This window comes from Heliangelus exortis, chromosome 3 (genome assembly GCF_036169615.1).
Source record: "Heliangelus exortis chromosome 3, bHelExo1.hap1, whole genome shotgun sequence".
Taxonomy (NCBI): domain Eukaryota; kingdom Metazoa; phylum Chordata; class Aves; order Apodiformes; family Trochilidae; genus Heliangelus; species Heliangelus exortis.
Window position 1 is genome coordinate 56367968 of NC_092424.1, and position 26550 is coordinate 56394517.

Sequence of the window (26550 nt, forward strand, 5' to 3'; positions counted from 1 at the left end):
GCTGTAAGGGGGCTGCAGATAGACTGTTGTTTGCCTGTGTGCATGTGTGTGCTTGGGGAGGAAGAGAGGCATGGGGAATTGGTAGTGGGAAACATGGGGTGCTCCAGCAGTACACCCCACCTTTGCCAGTCTTCTGAAGACCAGCTAGAGAAGGAGAGGCTGCATCAAATGATGGCTTCTTTCTGCACAGTTTAAAAGCATAAAATAAATGCAGGCTCCCTGGGGGGCAGAGGGGGAGTGTGTGCTTTTTGGTTTTATCAATACAATTTTAGTTAGACTTTTGCCCAACAGCAGGAGCTGGTGGTGTCTGTAGTGTGTTTTATTCCACCCCATATGTGTAAGAATAGGGGTGATGGGATAAACAGGCCTCAGGGGCTTCAAACTGCTATTCATTGAGCAATATTGCAAAGAGAAAAATATGTTAAGAAGAAAATAATGGAGTAAAAGAGAGAATAGTCAAGTCCTTTGCACCCTTACCCGATCTTCCTCTCAAGTTTGGCCTTTAAACCTTCCAGACTTTGTGGATTTCTTAAAAGAACACCTTTGAAAGAATAATGCAAGGCATAAGACCTGGCTGCAAAACTGGAACTCTCATCCGTACAATACAGGAGAACAGCATGAGGGGATAATTACAACTGAGGGGAAAGAAAAAGAAGAAAAGATGGTGGTAAGGAATGGTTTGAATCAGGAATTTTAGGGAAAACGGGGATATTGGAAAAGGAGGCTACCACAGGTCCAGAGATGCTATGGCAGAACCCAGAAGCATGAGAAAAAAACAATCAGAGGAATATAGGTAGAGACTTACTTATTACCTGTGATGTTCTTCAGTGAAGGAGTTTAAATATGCAGTGGGCCCAAAAGTAAATATGGGGATTCAAGAATAACTTGGATAAAATTTGGATTTTTCTCTTTCTGAAATTTCAAAGTCCCATAATTTCTTTTTATATTACCAAAAGAAACTCACAAAAGCCTGTTAAAAATGGTCTTCTGTCTAAAATTCACACTGAACACAGCCTCCTCGTGCAGTGCCAACAGATGGGGAAAGGCACAGACAGGAGGTTCACCTTCTGGGTTGAGGTGGGCACACAGGCAGGTGGCTCTGCACCATCTCACCACATCCATGTTGGGTGCTTCTGCCAGTGCATTATCCCAGGGGGAAGGTTGGTGTTCTCCTGCCATCCAAATTCTCTCCCAATACATGAACACATTCCCAGCCAAATACAGGTGAAACTAAGTACATGTTCTATAAAAATATTTGTTTTCACTGAATCAACATTTTTCGATATTCTTCAGGAAAATCCAAGTCCAGTGTAATATTCATGAGAACAGTGAATACTCAGTGATGTCTGCAGAGCCTGAGCACACATACACATTTATATGATTTGTTTATGATGATACTGACTGACCTCTAATTCATTCCTCTACCCTTTTTCCTCCAGATGCATTTGCACGCTGACAAACCATTTTCTTTTTAAATCAATTGGCCAGGAAAAACGTTTCCTTCATCTGCAGAAATTCCTGTGCTCACCATCCAACAAATTTACCCAGCTGTCATTGTGGAGTGACATGTCAAAATAGCACATTCAGTAAGAGCCACGTGAGAAATTAACTGTGTAAAAAAATAACTTTATCAAGCATCTTTGACCTCTGCATATTAATCCTGCTCTCTGGGACTTAGTTTAATATTTCAGGGTCATAAGAAATTCCAGAAATCTTTGTTTTTCTTCCTTCCCATATGGCTTCTAAGGACAAAGACAGACAAAATCTGACCCATAGAGATTTTGTATTAATAAAAATCATAACCTTAAAAGCCTGAAATTTTTCCAGCCTTGTAAAGAAGAAAAGGCAACTGAAAGAAGAAACCCCTCCTTTCCCAGCAGGTCTTTGTGCTTGCATCTTGGTCTTAAACTTCTTGATTTAAGAAGTTTTCAAACTCCACATATTTTAAAGTTACATTCAGAGATATATTTGTTTTATGGTTGCCTCTGAGGCTGTGGATAGATATACAGGTGGAAACTACTAGAGTTTACAAGCAGAAAGTAAAAAAAGTTTTCCACTTTTCTTAAGCTAACTGCTTTAAAAATATTTTTCTGTTGGCATAATATATGCATAATATTTCATGTACAAAGGGCTGTGGTATAATGGTACTATTCATACCAGCATGAGATGACCCACTGTATTTTATTATTAATATTGTGGCTGTCTCATATCCACAATGAAAAAACATCCTATTGTGATATTACATATTCTCTGTATGCATGTATATAATAAATATACAAGTCTACTCTTCACCATCTAAACCCAATATTTTTTTCCATTTAGGTCCTGTAGGAAATGTACCATATCTGTTTCCCACATAAACTGAAGCAGTTCATATAGTATGGAGTAATTTCTAACTCAGATCATTAATGCTTATAGTTACAATACTCAGGTGTTACTTTTTAGAAAGACAAAATAATGTACATGAAGAACTAATGCTGTAAACCTTTTCTTTACAGAAAGGTCAATTTCAGCCCTAAATTTTGTGTTCAAGCTCCTTTAAAATGCTTAAGGATAAGGAGATACTAGGGTTTAGACCAGCTCTTGCCATTTTGTCTTTTGAAAGAAAAAAGTATTAAGGCATAAAATTCTCCACAACTAACCCCTTGGAGTTAAATTGAACCTTTCAGCCACAGCCCAGTCTCTCCAGCAGAAACAGGTCACTTAAATTTGGGGAGAAGATGGCTCACTTTGCTTATTCCATCACTACCTTCCTACCCTAAGCCAGGTCTCTTTCTTGAGGCAGACCATGTGGGACAATTGGAGGTCTAGCTACCTCATTCACATTGAAGTGAAGATGCTTAGACCCAGATCCTTCTCTCTACATTTCTGCACTTCATCTAAGCCTATTTCCACAAGCTCCAAATTATGTGGCTGTTGTATCTGTCCTCTGTAGTCAATAGAGAAAGACAAACTGCTTCGGTGTGCAAGCCAGCCCACATCCTTCTACATTTGCCCATTTCTTTCCCTTGATTGCAGACAGAATCTAGAAAAAATAAGCTCAGAAAAAATAAGCTCTTTGGCAACTGTGTTAGGCACCTAAATTTAGATATATCTAATCTCTGCTACTTAGAAAATCTGAGCGGAAAGAAAGCTTTGATGAAAAATGGAAATAAACTTTTATGAGAATTTTGTTGATATCTTGTTCCTTTTATCCACATCAGCTCTAATTAGAACTAATAACTTCATCTTTAGTCAGAAGCTTTGAGCTGTCAGCAACAGGATGTCACAGGACTTCCTTAAGAACCCACTTCAATAATTCAGGCAGCCTCACTAAGCTCATTTTGAGATCTCAAGGTACTGCTTCATGGAGGAATATTTCCATGGACCACTCAGAAGGTAAAAAGGACACACAAAGTGTTGCAAGGTGGGGATCTGAAATACAGAGGTATACTTACCCTATCAGCATGAAAACCACAAATGAGGGTACATCTAGGGAAGCCCTCTAGTCAGACTAGGCAGGGTGTCTAACAGGCACCTTCCACTTAGGACTGTAATTTCTCCCTGGACACAGCATCTTATTTCATACATACAATGGAGGTGAGGAATTTCTAAACAGATTCTTAAAATAATTCCATAGTAAGAGTAAAGAACTGTAATGGCCACCAGTGCCCTCTGGGACCATACAAGAAAGAAGGAGAAGCACCTCAGGGCAACCATTTTCACACCTGCTATGTGCTAGGGTGGTTCAGCTGGGTGAACCAGGTAAAGTTATGCCTGAAAGAATCACTGTTGAGCAGGCCATTTGCCCACACTCTATCAATAATCTCTAGCTGCAAAACTGAAAATGGGACACGCTTGGACAGCTGGCAAGAAGTGTCAAAGTTGTGCCATCGATTCTGGAGCAACATAAGCTCCACATCGTTGCTTCTGCAGTTAACAAAATCCCTCTTCCTAGCAGCTCTTCATAGAGGGTTATTCACTGCCCAAGTGTTGCACTGAATCAGCAGTGGCTTCCACTAGTCAGAAAAGACAGAGGTCCAAAATCACACTAAGCTCAGAAACCTCAGTGACAGCTAATGACCGAAAGTGAAGGAGTGATGACACTGGAAGTGCCTTCTGAGACAGTTATATGTTAATGCTCCTTGCTGTTCTTTACGGAGTAATTGAAAATTACTAATTGCAGAGATGAACTGTCAGATATTTTCAAAGAGTTTTTTATCACTGAAGACCCTTGTTTCTACAGAAAGACAGCTTTAGACAAATGAAAATTTCTTCGCTGGAAGAGACCTCAGATTCAAAAAGGAGAGGAAGATTCAAAACAGGGTTGGGGGGTGTTTTAAGAAAGCCAAAGAATGTTTCTCATATATGTGAAACTGCAGTCCCCTAATACATAATTTTAGAACAATTTCAAGGCAGAAAAATATTAAACCCACACACACACATTTTATATTTCTCATATGAGGGTTTTTTGGGGCATAATAAGGTCGTGAAGCATGGACAACACAGTGAGTAAGAAAATTAAGTGATCTCTCTGTGTGTCTAAAAGTCCATCAAATCACAATGAATCCTTAAATAGTGCAAAAACAGGAAATTAAGTTCAAAACCGTCTCACACTGAATCTAAGGAGAGTTTCACCTAGCTGTTAAGAAGAAAGGCATCACAAAAAGTGCTTTTTCAAAAATATTCATGCTAGCATTTTCGAGCAAAAGCTGAAGTTGATGCTCAAATTAGTTCAGATAAAAATCTGAAAAAAAAAGTTAAAACTTGAGAGAATACCTTTTTATCCTTTATAATTTAAATTAGAAGATGTATATGTCTTAGGACTGGGAGAAGACAGAGCTTATATTTAATTATATACATGTCTGAAAATTAGAATGGGTTAAAAGCTTCCTGTCAAAATGTCATTTTTTTCCAAACTGTTGACTCATCAAAACTGAAGTTAAGCAACTTTGGTTTGGTTACAAAGAGGGGGAAATGCTGGCAACTCTCCCAACTGAAAGAAGCTATAGAAAAAATTGCTTGAAGATCTGATTCCATATTTTTTAATTGGAAACTGTATTTTAATGTTAAAATAACTTTTTATTAGAGCTTTTAATTAGCATACATTACACAAAGTTCTTACAATCAAAACTCCATGCTGTCAGAACAACCCTGCTATTGATTTTGGCACAAGCTCATTTATGTTCAGGTCTGTCTAGTTCAAGCTAGTGTAGACACATGACTTAAAAAGATAATTTCAAAAGAGATCTCTGCCTTCTCAAGACATTGTTTACAAAACCAGAACATAATGAACAGCTCTGACCACAGGCAATAGGAGATCCTAAACAGGATTTAGAGAAAAGAAAATGCTTTTCAACCTGGAAAAATTCACCTGAATCTCAAGTCCAATTTTCCAGTTCTGTTCAGTCCTTCACTTCCAGCCTCATCCTTCACCTGTCTTGCTGCATGCTCACACCTCCCCATAACACCTATCATCAGGAGTGAATCTGCACACAAGTTGTTACTGCTGAGCAACTGGTATCTAGGAACAGGGCATGGGTCTATAGGGGCTGCAGTCTAGGGGGCAGGGAGTCTACATGTGCCTTATACCACCCCTGATTATAAAACCACATCAAACTCTCTCAGAAGTCATGAGTACTGGCTATGAAATTGTATTTTAATACATCAGGCTGGACACTAAGGAAAGCAGATGGAAAAAAATCCTACACTTGCATGACGTATGCTTGGAAAAGAGTTGTTTCCTTCATTCATTTTCAGTAATTTCACAACTTTTTAAACAAAGTATGAAGCGTATTCCAAACAAAGTGTTTTCCCTTTGGCTCAGAATTGTTCAAAAGCAGCACCTTCATCTAAGAGCAGATCGCTGGTACAGTAACACTACTCAGAAGCAAATATCCTGCTTTGCAAGGGCAGTAGAAACTGGCCTTCACCATCAATTGCCACCATCACTAATGAAATTGGCTAGCTGGATGGCTAACGAGACCTCTCATCAGGGAATGTTAATGGAGAGAACCTTATATGCAGTAAGTGAACAATCATGTAATGGAGTCAAGGAACCATATAGGCAAGGTGGAAAATAAATGCCAGGGACTTGAGAAATCTAATCAATGCCTGATTAAGCTAATTGAAGCCTGGCCACTGAAAATTAATGATTCAGAAAATTGCTCCCAGAACAGAAAAAAGGCAAAGATTGCTGGATCTCACATAAGAGACAGAAGGTTCAAATGTGAAAGCAGTTATCAGGAGATTAATACATGGTACCCAGGGTACATAAAAGTTTGCTATCTCACCTTTCGCCACATTAAGTATATTGCTTCTCTGCTGCTTCTCCAAACCCATACATCCACCAAGTCCCTGAAGTCCAGTAGTTTGTGTTTGGGGTTTTTTTAACTGTAGGAATAAAGGGAGCACTAAGGCTGAATAGAGCAGTAACGTTCTAATTACTTCATAATGTCTTCCTATTCAACTTAAGTGAAAACAAAGGGCCTGTGTTCAAATTCAAAAACATAAAGCAGGAATGCTAAAAATAGCTACAGCACGAAATGCAAGATACAGTTTAGCATGTGCTTACATAGAATTCTTCTAATCCTGATCATCAGAGTTTTCAACTAAAAGCTCCTTTAAAAACCCTTATTGAACTGGAGGGCTTTTTTTTTAACCTTTCATTTATTGGTTCCTGAATCTCCATGGGCTACTCCTCGGATCTGCAAGCGGTCAGGTCATTTAAAAAAAAAAAAAAAAAAAAAAAAAGAAGGAAGCCTAATATATGAGCACTTGCAGTTATTGCATAGCAGCCTGCATCTCTACAAGAAATTTCTCAAGGTGCTACAAATCGAAAAAAGGTCGAAAACCACTGGAGAGGGAGAAACCTTTGGCACAGAGAATGGCCTGAGCCTGTGGGTGGGCTGACAGGCAGCCTGAGTTCAGCTCCAGGCATTAGTAATTCGGGCACTTCAGTGAGCAATGAGAAAAGATACTCAGATTTTTAAAACCATTAAGATGTAAAAATAGTTAAATCTGTACCTTTCAATATGAAGTGCTTTTCTTAGGCCAAGAGATTCCAAACCAAATTCTTGTGGCTTCCATGGAGTTCTGCTAAGCCATGGAAAGTAGATTGTGGAGAGTCTACAGAAGCATATCAAATGGTACTGTAATTCACCCATTAAAAAGCCTGATGAGAAGAAAGTGAGTGCTTTTACTAGCAATCATTTAATTCTTAAATTTATTATGAATTCTTCTGATTATATCATCTGCGCCTTGTTACTCATTTGAGACTTTCTCTTCATTACACTCACATTCTTAAAAGCCATCCATGGCAAAATGAAAGTGTGACAGTAGTCCTTTGTCATAAAATGATTAAAGGATCACCACTTTAAAGCAACACTGATTTCAGCCCACCGTTGTTGCAACTTTGCCAAGAGCTTTGTTAGTTGTTCCTCAAGTTTGTCCACATTGCTTCAACCTTAATTTTTTCTGGAGCATATTTATCATTTAATACCTCACTGGTCTTTTGTTTTCCAAATTATTAAAAAAGATACCAACTTCCACCTATAGGTGGGAACCTGAAATAGAATCATAGAATGTCAGGTTGGAAGGGACCTCAAGGATCATCAGGTCCAACCCTTCTAATATTAATTTTTATATGATATATCCCAGCACCCCGCCAAGCTGAGACTTAAAACTTTCCAAGGTGGAGGAATTCACCACTTCCCCTGGGAGACCATTCCAATGTCTGACTGTCCTCATAATGAAAAAATTTCCTCTTCTGTTCAAGCAGAATCCTGCCAGGAGCAACTTGTGCCCATTGCCCCTTGTCTTATCCATGTGACTCCTTGTAAACAATGAGTCTCCATCTTCTTTGTAGCTGCCCTTCAGATACTGGAACAATACCTATACTTGAAAGATACTCCAGAGGTAATTTTTTACCCTGAGGAAAATGAACTATTTTTTTCCCTGCTTTGTACTCTTTTATCCACATAGGACATTACTTTGTCAGAGTATTACTTTGCTCAGAACTTCAAAGGTACTAAAGTATTACTGTGCCTAACTCTGACATGCCCTGATGCCTAATGGCATGCTTGGATCCAATTAATACACAGCTAAAGAGATTTCCAAAGCTGGCTGAATGTGACACCACTAAGCAAGTCAGCAGTGAAACAGAGGAAATGGGTGGGGTTTAGGAATCAGTTCATCTGAGACAGGCATTCTGCCAGGGACTGTAAATCCTATCAGAACAAAGAGAATAAAAAAATACACTTCTTGGGATCTTGGAAATCGACTGATTCAGACAGCTACTTTGAATACAGAGAATTTAAGATCAAATCTGTCTTCTACGCTGACTCAGAAGGAAGACTTGAATCTTGGACTTCTACCTCCTGTAGACACCTTTTCAGGCAAATCTACATGCTTTTGTTGCCTTAGCTGTCACTTTAAGAAGTATCAGTGATTATTTACACAAATATACTTTATTAAGTGGTGTTCATCCATCTGCTGTATCATTTATACATTTAAAGAACGAATGAAGTGCGATATTGCTATACAAAACTCTGTAATTTTTTTCCCTGCCATATCATCAAACTGTGTTTCTGGGATTTTTTGTAACTGTAGTTTTACTGACTATCAGTTAAGTTACCAGGAGATGAAGTAGGCCTCACTGGTCTGGGGTTTTTTTATAGATATGAGTACAACGTTTGCTATTTTCCAGTATAACTGCCGACTTGAATATGAGAATGTGTACTTTAATTGGCATCCATTTTCAACTTTGTTAACATGCCTCCTTATGGCCTGTTCAGCTTGTTGCTCTCCTTAGCTCATTACTTTGCTACCTTTGGACTCCTCAGCAATTTATGCCGCCCCCTTCCCGCCTGGGTAGAATGAACTTCCAAATCACCTTTCCGTTTAAAGTTGAAATTCCTAGACCTGCCAGTTGTCAAAATGCTATCTCCTGAAAGGAGATCTTTCCTTCAAGATCTACCTTGACTGAGTCTGTCAGGTACCACTGCTCTCTTGTTTGGGGCAATGTTTGTCGTGGCAATAGAAACCGTACAGAGAAATCGTGTGGGTAATACTTCTCCCTTGCAGCAACTTCTACCATGTCCCTAACATTTTTTGCAGAGACACTACCCTAGTGACTTTATACTGAAAACAAAGCAGAAGAGAGAATTAAGTCAGCCTTCCTTCCTCAGCAGGCAAAGTACTGTGCTCTGCAGGAGAGCTAAAAGTTTATTGGAGTAGCCTAGGAAAGGCTCTCACCCCTATTTGCATCTGTTTGCATACCTTATTTCCCCTAAGTGACTACTCTAAATCAGGATACTTTCTTAATTATAGTACATCAAATTACTCTTTTTTATCTGTCCAACTATATCTGTTGATTTATGAGGACATCAGGTCAAAAGTCAACTAAGCATTCTGTTTCAGAATAACTAAGAAAAGCAGTGTATGCTGAGCTGCTATCAAGTCCTTCTTCCAGACTGTGCAATCCTCTTTGCTATTCTGCCAAGTGCAAAAGAAACCCTCTCCTGAAAGTTCTGATCATTTCAAGTAGATCAGATAGATTTATATAATTTTGCAACATTCCTGTGGAAAACTATGAGCTTTACTTCCTAAGTATGGTAGCCTTCTTCAGCTGGTGCAAGACTATAGAATTCAATGAAGAAAGGCCCTGTTCCAAATCAAGTTCCACATCAATCTGTTCTTTACAAAGATGAGCATTATCCCACAGTGCCATCGCAAGCTTTATTACAAAAAGACCACATCTCACCCTGTCAGTACTACATTAAGCATTTGTTTTTATAAAATCTTCAGTCTTAAATATTCCTGGAATATTCTCAGGATCAAGAATCAAATTCTTAAGTGTTCACAAACAGAAAGTATAAAAGGGCAGCAGATATTCTTGAATTAAAATTTCCACTTGAATTCAAATGAGTGCAAACAGTTTATTTATTTTTCACAAATCAGTCAGCTCTAGTCAGATTTAACATTGATTCAGTGATCTACAGAAGTGTGTATACTGTGCAGGTAATCACTGGGTACAGCAAAGTAAGATGTTTGCACAGAATATTAAAATAAACCTTTTAAAACTCTAAAAACATGAAAGAAAGCTGAGCTAATTATTTCTGTGCAATGAAAAATCAAACATTGTATTAGAACTAGACGGTGAATGTACACATAAATGCTGTGTCATTTAATAAAAGGAAACTTTTGTTGGATTACAATTAATTTCTTATAGTCTTATTCCACAACTACACTGAGTGAAGTGGACAAGAGTAAGTTGCAGCTGGAGATCAGTAGGTCGAAATAAACCCCACTGAAAAAGCATAACTTTATTATATATCTTCATTTTTATCCCATGCAGCAATCGCAAAATGCCACTCATGAAATGCCATCTCTGAACTGACTGATAAGATCATTTCCTTATCTCTTTTTTTAGCTCTTGTCAGTCCCCCTTGCCATACCAGTCACAAAAAATAGGCCAAGAGGAGGTGGGGATAAGTAACATTTAATAGATCTACTAAAAAAAGGCAAATGTGTATAGATATGGGTTAGAAGAATATACATCTGACTACATTTTTTGCCTGTCTTTGTGAGACAGGCAAAAAACAATATTCATCTTTATCTGTTAAAAAAAGTAAATTGATAAAATGAGCCAGCTTTGCATGTGTAAGCAGCCTTATCAGGGTCTAGTGAGCTCAGCTATGAGGGAGGCTCATGTTTTCATGTGCTGGTACACAATGGAGACTTGATGCTTCTGATAAGAGTTTCAGGGATCTACTGGAACCTACACAGGAACTGATATATAAAGATTAAATAACTAAGAATGTGTTCCACCTGAATCAGTAAAAGATAAGATTCCAGTCTGAATTCATCTTCTCCCAACAGAGAAGAGACTCTCTGATTCTCTTAACAATTTCATGGTGTATCCCAACGTTACAAAAGCCTTGAGACAGGGGTTTTCCTCTGTTAAGAAAATCAAGTTATTAAATTGGTCAAAGATGACTCTACCAGAAATGTATTCAAAACTTTTGTATTAACTACCAGAGGATTTAGTTTGAGAGCCACTTATAAAATGTGGCTCATTTTTCACAGATAAAATATATTATATACAAAAATTCCTCGGATTTTAATTTAGTGAAACCCCAATAGTACTTAACCGAGCAACTTATTCTCTGTACAGAGAAGAGCTCTGCAGGACTGATTCATTCTTTTACAGTGCATTAGTTTAATCACCTAGGAGATTTCTAACAGATGATGAAATCTAAACAGGAGCAGGAACTTCAGTTATCTTTGGATGAGCGTATTTAGTTTCATATTCTGTCCTAGCACCAAGCAAAATAAAACAGTCTAAATACACTCCAGTCTCATACATAAAATTTATTTGACTTTTGTTGGATTTTAAAAGGCAGAACCGAATATTGCTATTGTTAACTTTAGGTTCTTCTATTAATAATGCTCTTGAAACAGAAGCCTGTAGGAATTATTTTTTTAAACTATTTTTTGACATGCAGTAATTGCTATAACATTGTAAACTTTGTTTAGAATAGACAAGCATACCAAAGTAATAATTACAACAAAGTATAGAGCAACTTTCTTTTATGCCCTATGCCTTTTTTTATAATTTATTTTATTATTCAGTTTCCCAAATATAAAGTAGTAATCCAGGGAGATTCTCAAGATATACTGACTGATTGTTAACAACTCAAACAAAAGTGAACTCTAGCAGATAAAATCAACATACAAAAGGACAAAAATCTTATTTTCACTATTCAGAGAATATTCTTTCTTGGTAAGGAGATGCTGGATCAGGCCCAAACTGCATAAAAATAAAAACAGAATGGGTACTAAAATTGATATGATAACATAAGCTAATAAAGTGCATAAAAAGAAAATGAATGTTCAATGCTATGAAAATGCTCAAGTCTATTCACACTTTCTCAGTGTCTCCAGCAGACACAACTGGATTTTGCTCTGTAAAATCCTATCTTTTAACAAACCACGCCAAGTTCTAAGTTACTGTTTTTCATTCCCTTATTTTCTTCATCCTTAGTGTTTCTGGTTTGCAATTGTAGAATTGTTTGTAAACAAATATGTCAGTGGTCAAAATCATGAACCACAGACTATCTAATTTTAAGACCTGCGTGTAGAAGTATGTAACTGAGTGCTGACATGCAGTACACCAAGAGGTGCTGACACGCAACCAAAATCAACTTAGAAAAAAATTTTGCGGTATAGAGCTCAAAAAGGTCCTGACCCATAGTGGAAATATGTAGCAGCAAAATCTGTATCTCCTACACCTTCCTTCCCATGCCATGTGATGCTGATAGTGTTGGAAGAGACCCAGCCAAAGGTCCTCCCAGCTACACATCTGATGGCTGTGCCATGGTTTCCACTGGAATAAAGCTCTTCCCTGTACACATGCTAGGAAGTGAGGAAATGCTTTCCTAGCTGGCTGTGTGAAGTGAGTTGCAAAGAAGATCTGAACCCAGAGAAAGTAGGACTTAGGCTGACATGTGGAAGACAGACATACATGTTGCTGCCTTAATTCCCAGGATGGGTATATTCTGATTTATCATTCTCTACAGCTTTGTTAATTTCAATCTGATACTGCTTTTCATTGTTGACAAGGAAAGCTTTGCCATCAACTCATTATGAAAATCAACCTGTACCTCTTAGTTATAAGGTTAGATCAGTTCCTCTTGTAAAATGAACTGATCTATGCATACAAAATACAAGCAGGTCTGACCTACTCTATCCTGTTGATTTAAACAGCTGCTCATGAAAAAGTCCGAATTAAGGATGTAGCAGTAGCAAGTAATATAGTAAAGAATCAATACAATATTTATTATGGTGGCCTGTGAGAAAAAAAACAGGAAAATCATGACCCAGTATTTGCAGTTCTTAGAAATGTCTTTCAAGGTGACAGAAAAATAAGATGTTTGGCACTGAGTATGTTCAGAATAGAACCTGGAGACAGGAATAAGAATACCCTGTAAAAAAGGAAGGAAGAGCATATACTGCCCCACACAATGTAACAGACACACTTCTAGTAAATAAACCTCCATCTGGAGCTTCAGGTTTAGGAAATGGATACTGAACTTTGAAATAATAAATAATACATTACATTTACTTTTCAATATTTTCACAGACAATTTTCACACTGATAGAAGAGTTATGTAAACAGCTGGTAAAATAAATCATTGATATTTAGATTGCAAGCTGTCTGAAGTAGACACTGTCTTTACCTTTAAGGTTGCAGAGCACCCTGTGCCATGCACCATCACATGGCCCATCTTGTTACCTGTTTCATCCGAGCACTCATTGGAAATGGGGATCTCAGTGATAGGCTTTAAAATGCTTACAGACATTTGAGAAATTAGACCTGTCAGAAGACCTTGCACACTAATTAAGCATAGCAAAGTGCAAAAGAAATTAAGATTCCCCTTGTGCAGTCAGAGAACTAGTGCTCTGGAGGCTAGTAAAATAATTCAGGCCAGGGTTCCTTGACCCATATCACAGAACAATTTATCCAACCAGAAATCCTGATAATCTTTTGTATTGTGATTGTCTGTACAAGTTGTGATAGGGAACAAAAGCTACACTACTTCACTGCATCTGTACACAATTTATCTTTTACTTGAAAAAAGTAATACTCAAAGAGTGCCACCAGGAACTGAATGCTGACACTGACTGGAGTTCGGTTCACAAGACACCAGTGTGCCTCATGAGGTTTCTGAGTCAAATACTTAAGGTACCATTTGAATGTTCAGCTCTTAAAACATCTCCATCTTCCTACTGCTAAAGTCAAAAAGGTGCTGTTGAGTAGATGCACAACCATCCAAATTGTGACCAAACATTACTTGGTCCAAAAAAAATTCACAAAAGCATTGTGCTTTGATCTGCCTCTCGGGAGCCCACATCAGTATACAGCAGCACATAAACCACAATTCTGCATGCTGCTCTACTCAGCAGCTATGGAACTCCTCTCTGCTTCAGATTTAATTCAACAGACTATCATAATTTCCAAAGCAAGAGATCACATCTTCATCCTTCTTGCTGATGCTCTTCCATTTTGTAAAAAAGATGTAAATATTTTTGCATGCAGCATCTCCCATTGAAGAAAAACCATCTTGGGGCTTTCAGTGTTTGGGCCCCCACTTCAAGCACAGCACTGAGTATGAGTGAAACAGGACAGTCACAGAGGATGTATTTTAACAGCCCCATTTACATCTAAGTGCCATGTTCAGAAAACTGGACATCTAAGAGACTCTAAAGGATGACTCAGGCAGAGAGATGCCTACAGAGAACCTATAGGAAATATCAAGCATGGGGATTTCAGTGGAATTCTGACTGTCTAAATTTGACCCATAGTTTTCTGTACCATCTCAAAAGGCCAATGACCCCAAACTAGCCAGTACCTCCACTGAGAGCTGTATTGCATACAGCAGCTCAGGTCCCAAGACAACACAGTCAAATTAGTATAGGACATGGATCTTGTTAATAAGTCTGTACCTCCAGCAGGCAAATATAGTATCACATCAGCAGTATTACAGTCTCAGTATAGGGTTATACTATCTGGGAATCTCTGCATCACATCCTATTCTGAAATGATTCTTTCTATGATTCTATGAGATCTACATGTGATAACTCTTATACTGCTTTTTTTTTTTTTTTTTTTTTTTTTTTTTTTTTTTATTATTTTAATAGCTCTGGCACTCCATCAAGCACTCCCATCCCCATGGCCACAGAACACTTTAGCAACGACACTTTATTTTAAATTCTTGGGGCCCATCTTTAGGAAGTTGTTTCGATTCAAATGCACTCTGCTGCCTGCAAATTCAAAGCTTGGAGCAAGGCCCATTGGGTAGTAAACCTCAGGGGCTATTAATCCACAACCTACAATTTGTAAATGTGCAGGATACTGACTCAGTAGAAAAAATAATTTTAAACATCTGTGGTATTCTTTCAATTCCAGATTAATTACACTGCTCAGATTGTAATGTTAGCCAGAAATCTGAAGTCTCCTCACTGCTATGCTGAGAATGCTGTCTTTTCCTTTGTGTTTATCACTGCTCCGCTACAGTAGGAGGCTTCCTGCCCAATATTAGGTTATGTTCAGTTCTGTGTCCTACATTTATTCCCCAGCTCACCTTGCCTGTCTTTTCTTTCTTTGTCTGGAGTCCTTCTGAAAATCTTCGTTACACAGCATTAATTATTATTATTACTTTTAAAACAAAGACTGTGTACATACCCCCACATCACTCCATCAAAATGGTGATATAAATGAAAATCTAAACAGGCTGTTTAATCCTTTTGAGAAGCTAATAATTATTTTCAATCAGCAAAGACTATTCTGCCATTTCAAAGAATGATTAATGAGAGCAAATGTGTTTGTAATTTATTAGCAGCAGCTTGGGAAGGGGGGGAACAATTTAGGAATGGCAGCCATAGCATCAACATCTGATGATGTGAAGGCACTTCTGCTCTGTATTATAAAGTCAAAAATGAGGCTCCTGCTTTGTTGATTTATACTCTGAACTGTGATACTGAGTGCCTGGGTTTTATTCATGAATGTCTTTGCAGTTATTTTTTGTATAAGTGTCATAGAGAAAAGAAATCCATGAGTGTATGTACCTTTTCCACAACACTCACTAAGCCATCAGTATTCATCAATGTGTGCTTCTCTAAGAACAGAAGTATATCACAATAAAACAGGAGGGAAAAGGCAAACAAGCAGAAGGAAAACAGAGAAGTGACTAGACTGAGACAGAAGAAGCTTTAAACCCTTCTATCACAATACCTGCTGAAATAACTTTGTGGTCTGCACACAACACAGTGTCTGAGAACTCTGCAGATGTGAATATATAATTTCATCTCCACAACAGCTTTGCAAGAAGAGAATATGCTCATGTCACAGATAGGAAACCAAGGCACAGCAGGGCTGAAAATTCCTTATATCACATTATGCCCTTATCTGTTCACTTAATTGCCTATATCCTTGTAAAATTTGATAATACTTCTAAAATTTGACTCTTAAGGTTAGACTCCCCACAAAGAAAATTCAGACAATTAAATGGGACTCTATGTGCCTAGACAAACTACCTGACAGCAGTCAGACTCAGCTGTCATTTTGTTTTGAAAACACCTTGCTTCTCCAGAACAGATCTTTCCTCTAGTCTAAGCTTCAATGAAGCCTCAAAACTAGAAAGGCAATTACCATGCCTGGATTACCTAAGAATTTCATTTCCCAAACAAATATAATACACGCAGCTTTTCCAAAGGTACAAAAGTCCAGCCTAAGGTAATGCACATGCATTCTACTTGTTATAGGGGCAGCAGAGTGTCTGCAATATGGGGTAATACAGAAAAGCCTCAAAATCCAAAACAATGCATGCAAAAAGACATTAGTGGGAATACCCAACCAAACATGGTTTGGATGAATGGATGGTGTATCCCTCCCAAGCAAGGGACCAAGCTGGAATAGGCTGAAGTCCCTGTCCCTTGCCTGCATCTCAAGAGAGCGTTTCTTTGATAACTGGGATCAGTAGCAGCACCATCTGCCCCTTCTTTTGAAGCTGTGTCGCTGTGCTGAAAGAAAAGCAAACCTAAAAGAACCAGAGGGAAAATTTAAGCACAGCACCTCTTTTCTCCCAAAATCTTGTAGTCCCAAAATCTTGTTTTCTTACATTGTTTTTTATTCTGTATTAATGTAGAGGCATGAGGGGGGAAACAATCATGACACATTTTATCGAAAGTGATTATTACCATCAATGTAGCACTTCATGGAACCCATCTGGGGCATTTTGGGTAGTTTGGGACTCCCCAGGATATTTGGGACTCCCCAGGACAAAGACATTTATAAACTGAAAAGTCCAATCAGGCCAGTGGAGCACATGACATATGATCAGAAGATGAGGAAACAGTATTTGTTCAACTTAGAGAAAAGGCTAAAGGAGAGTCTAGGTTCTATTTTCAGCTTCCTAAAGGGAGTAGAACAGCCAGAGAGAAGACTTCTCAGCAGTGCACAGCAAAAGAAAAAAGGCAATTCTCAAAACTTACAGCATGGGAGATTCCAATTACATGTGAAGGAGAAAAAAATCATAAGAAGGGTGGTCAAGCTAAGAAACGGGCTCAGAGAGAAGTCATGATACTTCCATCCTTGGTAATATTCAGAGTTCTTCTGGACAAGCCACAAAACAATTTCGCCAGCTGTTATCACTGCTTTGAGCAGGATGGGTTGACCAGATGACCTCCAAAGATCCTCTATAGCCTAGCCCATCTATGACTCTGCTTAGACTTTCATGTAACAAAATAATTAGGTAGATGCAAGTTTGAAATAACACAAGAGTAAGGATATGACACACAGGTTGACCTCCAGTGCCCAACTCTACATCTGCTTTTTGAGGAAGTAGTGGTGAGCTACGTTTTCCAACTTAAGCAACAGTTCCTGCACAAAGGAGAAATGAATGAAATATCATAAAAGTTTTCTAAGCAATCAGAAAGAATTAAGAAAAATCATTCCAAAGAAATTCACCTTGCAAACCTGGTAGTTTCTGTTCAAGACAGACATAACCCATTTAGGCACTGAATTGGACAGCATTTGGCAGGGATAATATTTTCCTAAGGATGAACTAGTCTTGTAGCATTTTGCCTGCATGTTAGACACAGATATGCTTCCTTAACCAACTATCAGCTGGCATGCATAGCTTCTTGTTCCACCTCATTCTTACTTAACCAATCTATTTACAGTGAGCAACACCAGTAAGAACCTTTTGGGGGAATTTTTGTATGACACATTATGAATCACATATTTTGGCCATTCTTTTACATCACAGGGTACTGGCCACAGCTGGAAGCAGAACACAGTCCTCCTCAGATCAATGGTCTGCCCTGATATGACAAATTCTGTGTTTTCATTCTGTTTCCTTTGATGTCTCTCTCCTCAAGCCTCATCTTGTTTTTATTCTATACATTGTATTAGGCTAAATTAGACTACAAAGTCTTGCAGAAGGCATGGGTTTGAACAAGACTTCAAAAAATGCCTTAGTACATCTGGATACCTCAGGCTGAGTGACACTTTAATATAACTGGATTTTTCCAAAATGATGGACACCTGCTCTTTGACAATCAGGCTCCTCTTAAGTTGTATGAAGATAAGCACCAAAGAAGTGATGCACCCGAAACTAATAGACACTTCTGAAAAATCCTCTGCCTTTACCATGATTGATACAGAACTGTGTGCATTTACAGCATCCTTTTAAGGAAGAACTGTGTGTCTGGCTCAAGGACAACAGCATCGCTGGTCTTACATGCAACTACCTCTCATAGTGCACCAATATTTTAATCTACTCTGAATAAATGAGAAGAGTGATAAATTTTTACTGAATAGGGTTTCCACCTGTCTCAAGATAATGAAGGAATGTAAAGCTGTTCTTAGAACTTTACAGAAAGCAAGAGTAATTAGACACTGTCAGCATCTATAACCTTGGGCTGATCACACCATCACACCATTTTGTGAAGAAAGAGGTGTTTTGTTTTTTTTTATGGACCTATTATTTCTAAAATAAAATTATTATTTGTTGTTATATTGCTCAGAGGAGCTGTATGAGGCAAAAACAAAGCTCTGTTCCATAGATTACTCTGTACTCCCACTGTTCCAAAGGAATACTAGGGTCCTCTGGGCAAGGCATGAGACCTACAAAACCAATACGTGGGCTAACACTCAGCTTCCACCTAAGAGAAAAGCTCTGCCATGAAGGAAAGTTCCCAGTTCTTGAATGTTCAGTTATTACTTGAACTTCTCCACCTAATAACACGAAGATCTGGACCTTATCACTAAGATGTTGGCAGGGGACTGAATGACAAAATGGAGGCAGTAGTCTCATGCCCACCTCAGCAAAAGCAAGCCATCCTTTAACAAGTCTCCTGTTCTGCCTCATCATTCATAACAACTTGTGTGCATTATGGATGAAAGGTACCTCTTTGCTAATAGACAAAGTATAGCACCTAGTCTGTGACAGGATACTTGCATGCTTCCTGGGCTTTAAGAATGCAAGAAGGAACACAAACCAACTCACTGAAGAGTTGAAAATTATGCTATCAAAAAAAAAAAAAAAAAAAGGAATTCACTACGAAAATTGGAAGGGTAGCAAAAGAGAAGTGAGATGGTGAAACAGAGACTGGTCTCAGTGAGTTATGGAGGGCAAGTATAAGAAGAATCACTGAGACAAAATGTGTAAAGGGCATGACAATGTGAAATAATATGATGTAGGAATACGGAAAACTGAACTAGCAGAGACCTTGACTGAGGACATAAGAATGTCTGAGGATCTGAAAGAGGTTTTTAGAAAGGCCAGCATTAAAATAATTAGATAATGAATATGTCCTAAAATACAGTTTTAAGTGTATTGGAGCAGAAGATATAAAGTTGGTGGTGTAGCATCTGCCACCATCAGGCTCAGCCAGTAAAGACATAAGTGAATCTAAATGAGTAAGAGCTTGGAATACTGCTGGTCCTAAATGGCTAAACATCTGACAATATTCAATGATCAAGAAAACAAGCTAGCACAAATAAGAAACACATGCTATCATAAGGTATGTTTCAGAGTACTAAAGAATGTCTACTATTTTTCTTTGTCTATAAAAAAGCAATGAAACTAAAAACATGAAAAACATCAAGGCAGCACAAGGGAGATAAATCTTTGGCTGTTGTCAATAGACATTAAAGGGTTTTTTTCTCTTTTTTTTTCCCCCATTACTATAGCTGTACAGCAGTTACATACTGATAAAAATCCTTCATGTTTCAGTTGTCAGATTTTAAATATGGAAATCCAAGATAGTCCTAGAGAGAAAAGTTAAGTACATGTTTTATTTGATTCAGAATGAAATACTCTGCATGACAATCAAGAGTTCTAATAAATGAGGAATCAGACAAATAGTATACAATAGGTAATTTCTATATTCAGAAAACCAGTTTTTCTGGATACCTATTGTGACAGCTGCTCTGGGAAAATCTGAATTCAACATATATTTCATAGGACACTTGAGTCTGACCACGTAAGTCAGCACTACTTGCATTATACAGGACAACTGTGGCTACACCACCTAATGTAGACATACTACCTTGGTGGAAAATCAAGTATTATTAGTACAGTTTACTCTGAGAATTAACTGTCTAGCTCAGTGCAGAAAGAGAAGTCCACATGGCAGATTAAATGTGACGGCAAATACATCAGTTCAAAACTCATTGTGAACAGAGCCTCAGCCAGTCCAAGATAAAACTGTGGAGTCTTCCACAAAGGCAAAAGTGATAGGCAGGTTTATAAATAAAACAAAGACACATTGTTTTACAAAAATATACAATGCAAGCTTGAAGGGAGGGATGGAATCAAACTGCTACACAAAGAGACTAGTGATGTACAGTGCTGTCTTCCTAAAGCTTTTGTCAAACTCTTGTTTTTCTTAAGATTCAGACAAGACACATTACCTTCAACACACACTAGACAGACTGTCTTAAAGCCTCATGGGGAGACTAGGCTCTACCAGGTTAGCATGGGTTAAAGTTGGTAGCATGGCTAACATCACACCTTTAAGTCTTTGTCTAGACAGAGCATTAGAATAGATAACTTGTTTGCAGGATGCAGGTATACAGAATTAGATAACAAACGGTTCCAATAGGCATAAACAAAAAGTCAATGTGCTGACAATGGACTGCAGAAGACAGAAGTAACAAGCTGGATTCCTTGGGGATGCCTGTCTGGTTCAATGTTGCTTATTAATGACCTTGAAAGGTGTTGCCTGAATGTGGCCAAAAATATGTGGTAATTGAAAATATCACAAATGCCTCATATACATAGAGAATGTGTCACACTACAAAGTAGTATTCAAGTGCCTGCACTGACAAAGGTAATGCCATCATGCAATGCATTAGGACTTCTGGGAGTGCATCCCTTGCACCATTAGCCTGTATTAATCTGAGCTACTTTGCACATTCTTCTCCAGAGCTCAGTGGGAATGCAGACCCAATTTACCTAAGCATCTGTGGGAGCCAATTTATCTAAGCATCTGTGGGAAAAGGTAAGGGAAATGTACAAGGCACTGGAAGAACAGAAGAGGCCCTTGAGCGTAGCTGACCTGCAGGGAAGTTGGATTTATAGATTTGATCTTCATCTGTTCTCAGCAGACACCTGTCAAGGTACCAAAGGGGATGGATTCCTAAATTAGGTTAACTAACCTCACCTTGCCAATCCAAGCTTCCAGTCAAGGAAGGTTTGAATGTTTTCTTTCCTGCTGGCTTTAATGAGCAGAGATCTTCAGTGAAGAGCTGTTCCATGGCAGTAACCATATTCTGGCCATATCAAATCAACCAGTGCCCAATTTGCATACAAACAGCAGTTTATCCATACAAATGTACACAGAGGTTTTCAATTGTGAACTCCATAAATTTCTAAATGTTTTTCAATTAAGGCAACATTTAAACTCTGATGATCACGTCTCAGGCACAGAATTAAACTTACCAACAAGTCTGTTATCAGAAGGACATTTTCCCTGCACAAGGGTCCTGTGCTAATAGCGCAGCAAAAGCTAAACTGAGAATAGTCTATTCCCTTTGATCCCAGAATCACAATTTTCCTTTAACTAAAACTTCTGGGGATTAGTATTAAATCTCCTGGGTTTCTCCACATTTCTAAACAGCTGACCATTTGGGTCCAGAGGAGTTTAACCTCTCTATACCACAACATAACAACATATTTCCCAGGCTATCAAACCATGGTCTGTCATCCTTGTGTCACGTACCAGAGTGGTGCTGCTGTAACATTGACAGATAATGAGGTGGTTACCTGTTCTTTCAGTGTCCTTATGTCCAGATGAAACAACACATGAGAGGAGAGATAAATGCATAGTGAAAGTTGATAGTCAGGTGCACATCCTTTGTCCCTGAAAAAAAAATATATATATCTATTACAGATGAATAGGTAAGTGCACAGGTACTTTCTCACCATGTAAAAATTGCTCATAGGATTCTCTGCGGTTATAAGAGGAGCAGGAAGCTCCAAAAGACTGATAAAATACAAAGGGAGTTTTCCCATAATAATCACACTTGATATCTAGCTTATTAATTGCAGCATGTTTTATTTGAGTGCACCTCCTTCTGCTTCTAAAAATAGAGCTGTCAAAAGGCATTGCTGTATCAGATGCTTCCTCTCTGCAAGTTAATCTATTATACAAGAAAAGGACTTTACAAATGGCTACATTAAAGACATCTAATGAAGTCAAAGCAGCTGTTTTAAAATACATTCAAACAAAATCTAGTCATTGAGATTTGGCCTCTGAATTTCATGTCGTACTATTAGGTATGTAGAAACTGAGCTTTTTAGGGGAATGAATTCTTTAAATTAAGTGAAAAGTCAGGCTATTTGAGCACCTCATTATACTCTGTATTGAAGATCTTTCTCATCCGTATTATCCTATTAAGGATTGCAGTGATACCCACAACTGTATTCACTGGTGTAATAAAAGGCCTCAAACCAGTGCTTTTGATACTTCTGTCCTTATTCAAGCTCAGTTCCTATTTATCGCAACAGAAATTTTGTTACGGGATACGGAATTAAGCCATGTGTTATTACCCCAACAATATATTACATCCTGTAAAAATGTAATTTTCTGGGCCTTACAAAATATCAAAGCTTCAGATCATTATTAATTACTTATGCATGCATATTATTCCTCCTTTCTACTGACAGATCTTCTTTGAAGCAGAATGGGTGCATTTCCTTCAGGCTATTCTGCCTTAAAAGGGTCAGCTTGAAAACCACATTTTTGTTACGCCTATCAAATGTGGTATCCACAATGGCAAAAATAACACTTGGGGCTGCTGCAACTGAAAGAAACAACAGAGAAATATATATCTGCATCTCTGAAATTCGATTATGTGCCCACCATAGAGAAGCTGGTAGAAGCATGTTTTGTATGTTCAAGCTCTCGTTTCTCCCTTACTCAACTATCTCATGTGTTTCATCAGGGAATTAATTTTATTAATTTTTTTTTTTTTTTAATAATTCAGAGTAAATTAGTTAAGTGCACCTCACCAGAAAGTGTGTATTTCTAACCAGGAAGTTTTAAGGAGGGTCCCTTTAAGTAGTTCAGAATAAAAAAGCATTAACACAGGTGGCCCTGGGTAGATTTAACACTAAAGTTTTATGATAAAATGCAGGCATACACATTCCATTCCCAACCATGAAAGAGATGCCCACTGCATGTAACAGAAAATGGAACACTAAGGAAATCACAGCTTTCATGTAAGGGCACAATCCTGCTTTAATTATAATAAATTTGAAATTTGATATTAATATCAGTGGGAGTAAGTGAAAACCTCTTTTTTATTTTTTTTTTTTTACTTTTTGATCAGTTTTGCTTCAGCCAGCAATTTTGATTCCAATATATCTCAAACTACAACACTAACTTTGTTAAACCCAGAAAATCAAATTAACAGCCAAAACATGTATTTGCTTGTGTTGCAGAAAGAATCAGTAATTCCTGGGATATGTATTCAGATGTAACATTGTCACAATGCATAGAAAATAAGCAGATTGATATATATAGTGGGCATATTTTTAAAAATGAGATGTAACGTCAGTTAATCTGTTTTTGTTTAGTTAGTTCTATGATCCCTTTCAGTCGCATTCTGATTTTTCTCTCATACCTCTCCCATTTCCTTTCCTCTCACTCCCACCTTGTTCTCGCTCATCATGACTCTCCCTTTCCCATGTCCCCTCTCTTCCCCCTGCCCTGCCTCCTGTACCCTAAATATCAGCAGTGCCACCCTGATACACCAAACACATCTCATACATACAGCATCCTCTCATATGTACATCTCATCCTCCAGCCATAGCCTCCAGAGCCTTTTATTCACTCCCAGTTTGCTTCCATAGAATGCAAAGAAGCGTGTGGGTCCAAGGACCAATTTGGTTTTCTGCATGCTAAATTGTAGAATGTAAACAACCTTCCATGTGACTCTTGACAGAGTGAGTTACTTGCCACCCTGGGGCACCTTAGTTTCAGCAATATGGCCAAGTAGATTGCACATAGGACCAGGAGCCCAGAAACTCCAAAAATATCTTTAACTAATGATTCTTTCAATGGATCCCGACAATTCATTAATCCTCTTTGTCTCAGATTATCTGCAAAGAATGGTATAATAATGCTTTGCTCACCTTCCTCACAGGGTTTTGCTAAAAACAAGTCCAATATTCAAATTTTGTTTTCTCTGTTATAGATGTTACATGCTATACAAGCTTGAGTTCCATTTATTTCAATAGAATTACACTTTTTTTCATCTGAAAGCAGAACTCAGCTCTTCTATGGTCAACATTATGTTGCTCTCTGAAAATATAAACCCCAAGCTTTATTATGCTTTTAATAAGAGACATACACAAAATCAGAAGTTGAGTAGAGGCTGTTACTCCCATTAAGAAGAGATATGGCAGGAAAAAGCAAAGAAAGGAAATGAACAACAGTGTTCCCTTTAATTTAGAACAAATTTGTGTCTCAGAATAGAAGATAAAGAAGATTCGTGGCTTCAAAGGAAAGTATGTTAAGTGCTGAAGACACTGACTAAATTGTTCAAGAACACTTCATGCTTACTTAATGACTGATTACTCATGAATGTTCCCAAGGTCAGCAAAACCTTGGGTATCTGTCATCTGACTGCCAGTTAAAGTGACCATAACTGCAGTATCTTTCAATAGCTGACATTTCTAAAGGCTGTGTCCCTTTATGATATTGTTTATTTATTTAAGCATAGTCAAAATATCAGTATTTGGCCCATTTAGGACTAAATCTTACTGAACAGCATTCATATGTCCAGTTAAGGCTTTCCTCCTTCACCTATTAAAAAAATTTAAAAAAAAAAAAAAAAAAAAAAAAAAAAAAGATATCTTCCAGGAAACATGTCTTCAGCCCTCTCATTTCTCCTCCCCACAGAAGACGTAGTAGAAGACCTAAAGGTCAACAGATTCATGCTCTGGCAATAAACGGAGGAAGCAGATTCCATGGTAATAGATTTCTGACTCATATGTGCCCTGTATCCAACCCTTAGCTGACTGCTTGCCCAAGCTTTGCAGATCTCTCCAATTCTCTATTATCACAGATGCAGAGGGGACATTCATTTTGTTAACTAGGAAAAAAATATTTATGGCTTTGGGCTTTAAAGCTAACTCTTTGTCTTGCAACCTGAATATATCAAAAGGCAGCACAGATCAGAGACCAGGAGAATAGCACCCTTGCACAGGGGAAACAAGAACACATACATTCTGCTCCAGTCAGAGCTTTAGGTGGCCTCCAAGGCGTGGCACCATGAAGAGCATTTTGCCATGAGCTAATAATGTGGTTTTAAATGCATAAATCTTCTGAAAGGAAAGGTTACATATGCCAAGCCACTATTTTTTCAGCTTTTTTGACATCCAGAATCAGTGTAAGAAGGGATTTCTAATGAAAGCTGCACACATTCTCCCAACTGACTATAATTTTAAATGCTTCAGGAAAATGTAACAAGAAAAAAACCTGTCCATACCAAAAATGCTATTCCTAGAATTACATTTGAGTGCCTTGACATTACAATATAAATTATATCCTCACGAGAGTATTAGAAAAATGGGTAATTAAAAATGCCAATTTATACATACATGAAACACATTTTTATTGCTAAAATTAAGTGCTTATTATAGAAACCAATTATTAAGCTATACCACACTTTAGATTTTATGAACTGAATCTACAAATTACTTGGGTGCCTAACTCCACCTTTAGATCCTTTTCAACCGCTACTTACATTTGAGGGCAGAGCAGGAGATTAACGGGTAGGCACATGCCAGACTGTGAAGCTGCTCACAGCCCTACCTCATGCCTAATCCCTGCTGGAAATCTCACATTCAATATTTGGGGGGAGGTAAGAGGGAGCAGCAGGGTCAGGGCACACATCTGTCAGGATTAAGGCACATGCATGTGTACTGGGAAATAAGTTCTGAAGTCTCTTCTCTGCCTGATTCGCTGAATGAACTTGAACCCATTCTGCTGTTTCTCTGGGAAGTGGCCAAATGTCAAAGCCATTCGGTGTTTTGAAAAAAATCTGTCTCAATCTGTCCCACTATAGCTGCTCCAATGTATAAACATTTGTACGTTTCTTGGAACACACCCATGTATCTGGGTCTCCCATATGACCACTTGAACTTAGCAGGTTAGTCTCACAGGCTCCTGTTCCCAGTGAAGTAGAAAAGCTTCAATAGGAGATACTTGCCCAAAATTATGCTATGGCCTCAGATGGTGGAAATCTGTGCTCCTGTGTCTGTCTCCAAATCAGACAAAATACAAACGAAATACCGGCCTGTTATTTTGCATCCAACCTCTGAAGTAGATTAAAGTAAAATTTTTTAAAAATGAAATTTATGTATCCTAACCTGTGAAACATTGGCTTTCAAGAGATTCATCCAGGAATCACTGAATCATCCCAGTACTTAAAAGCTGCCCACACAAGTAGTACTTGTCAGTAGCCTTGCACTAGCAATTATTTGGTTGTAA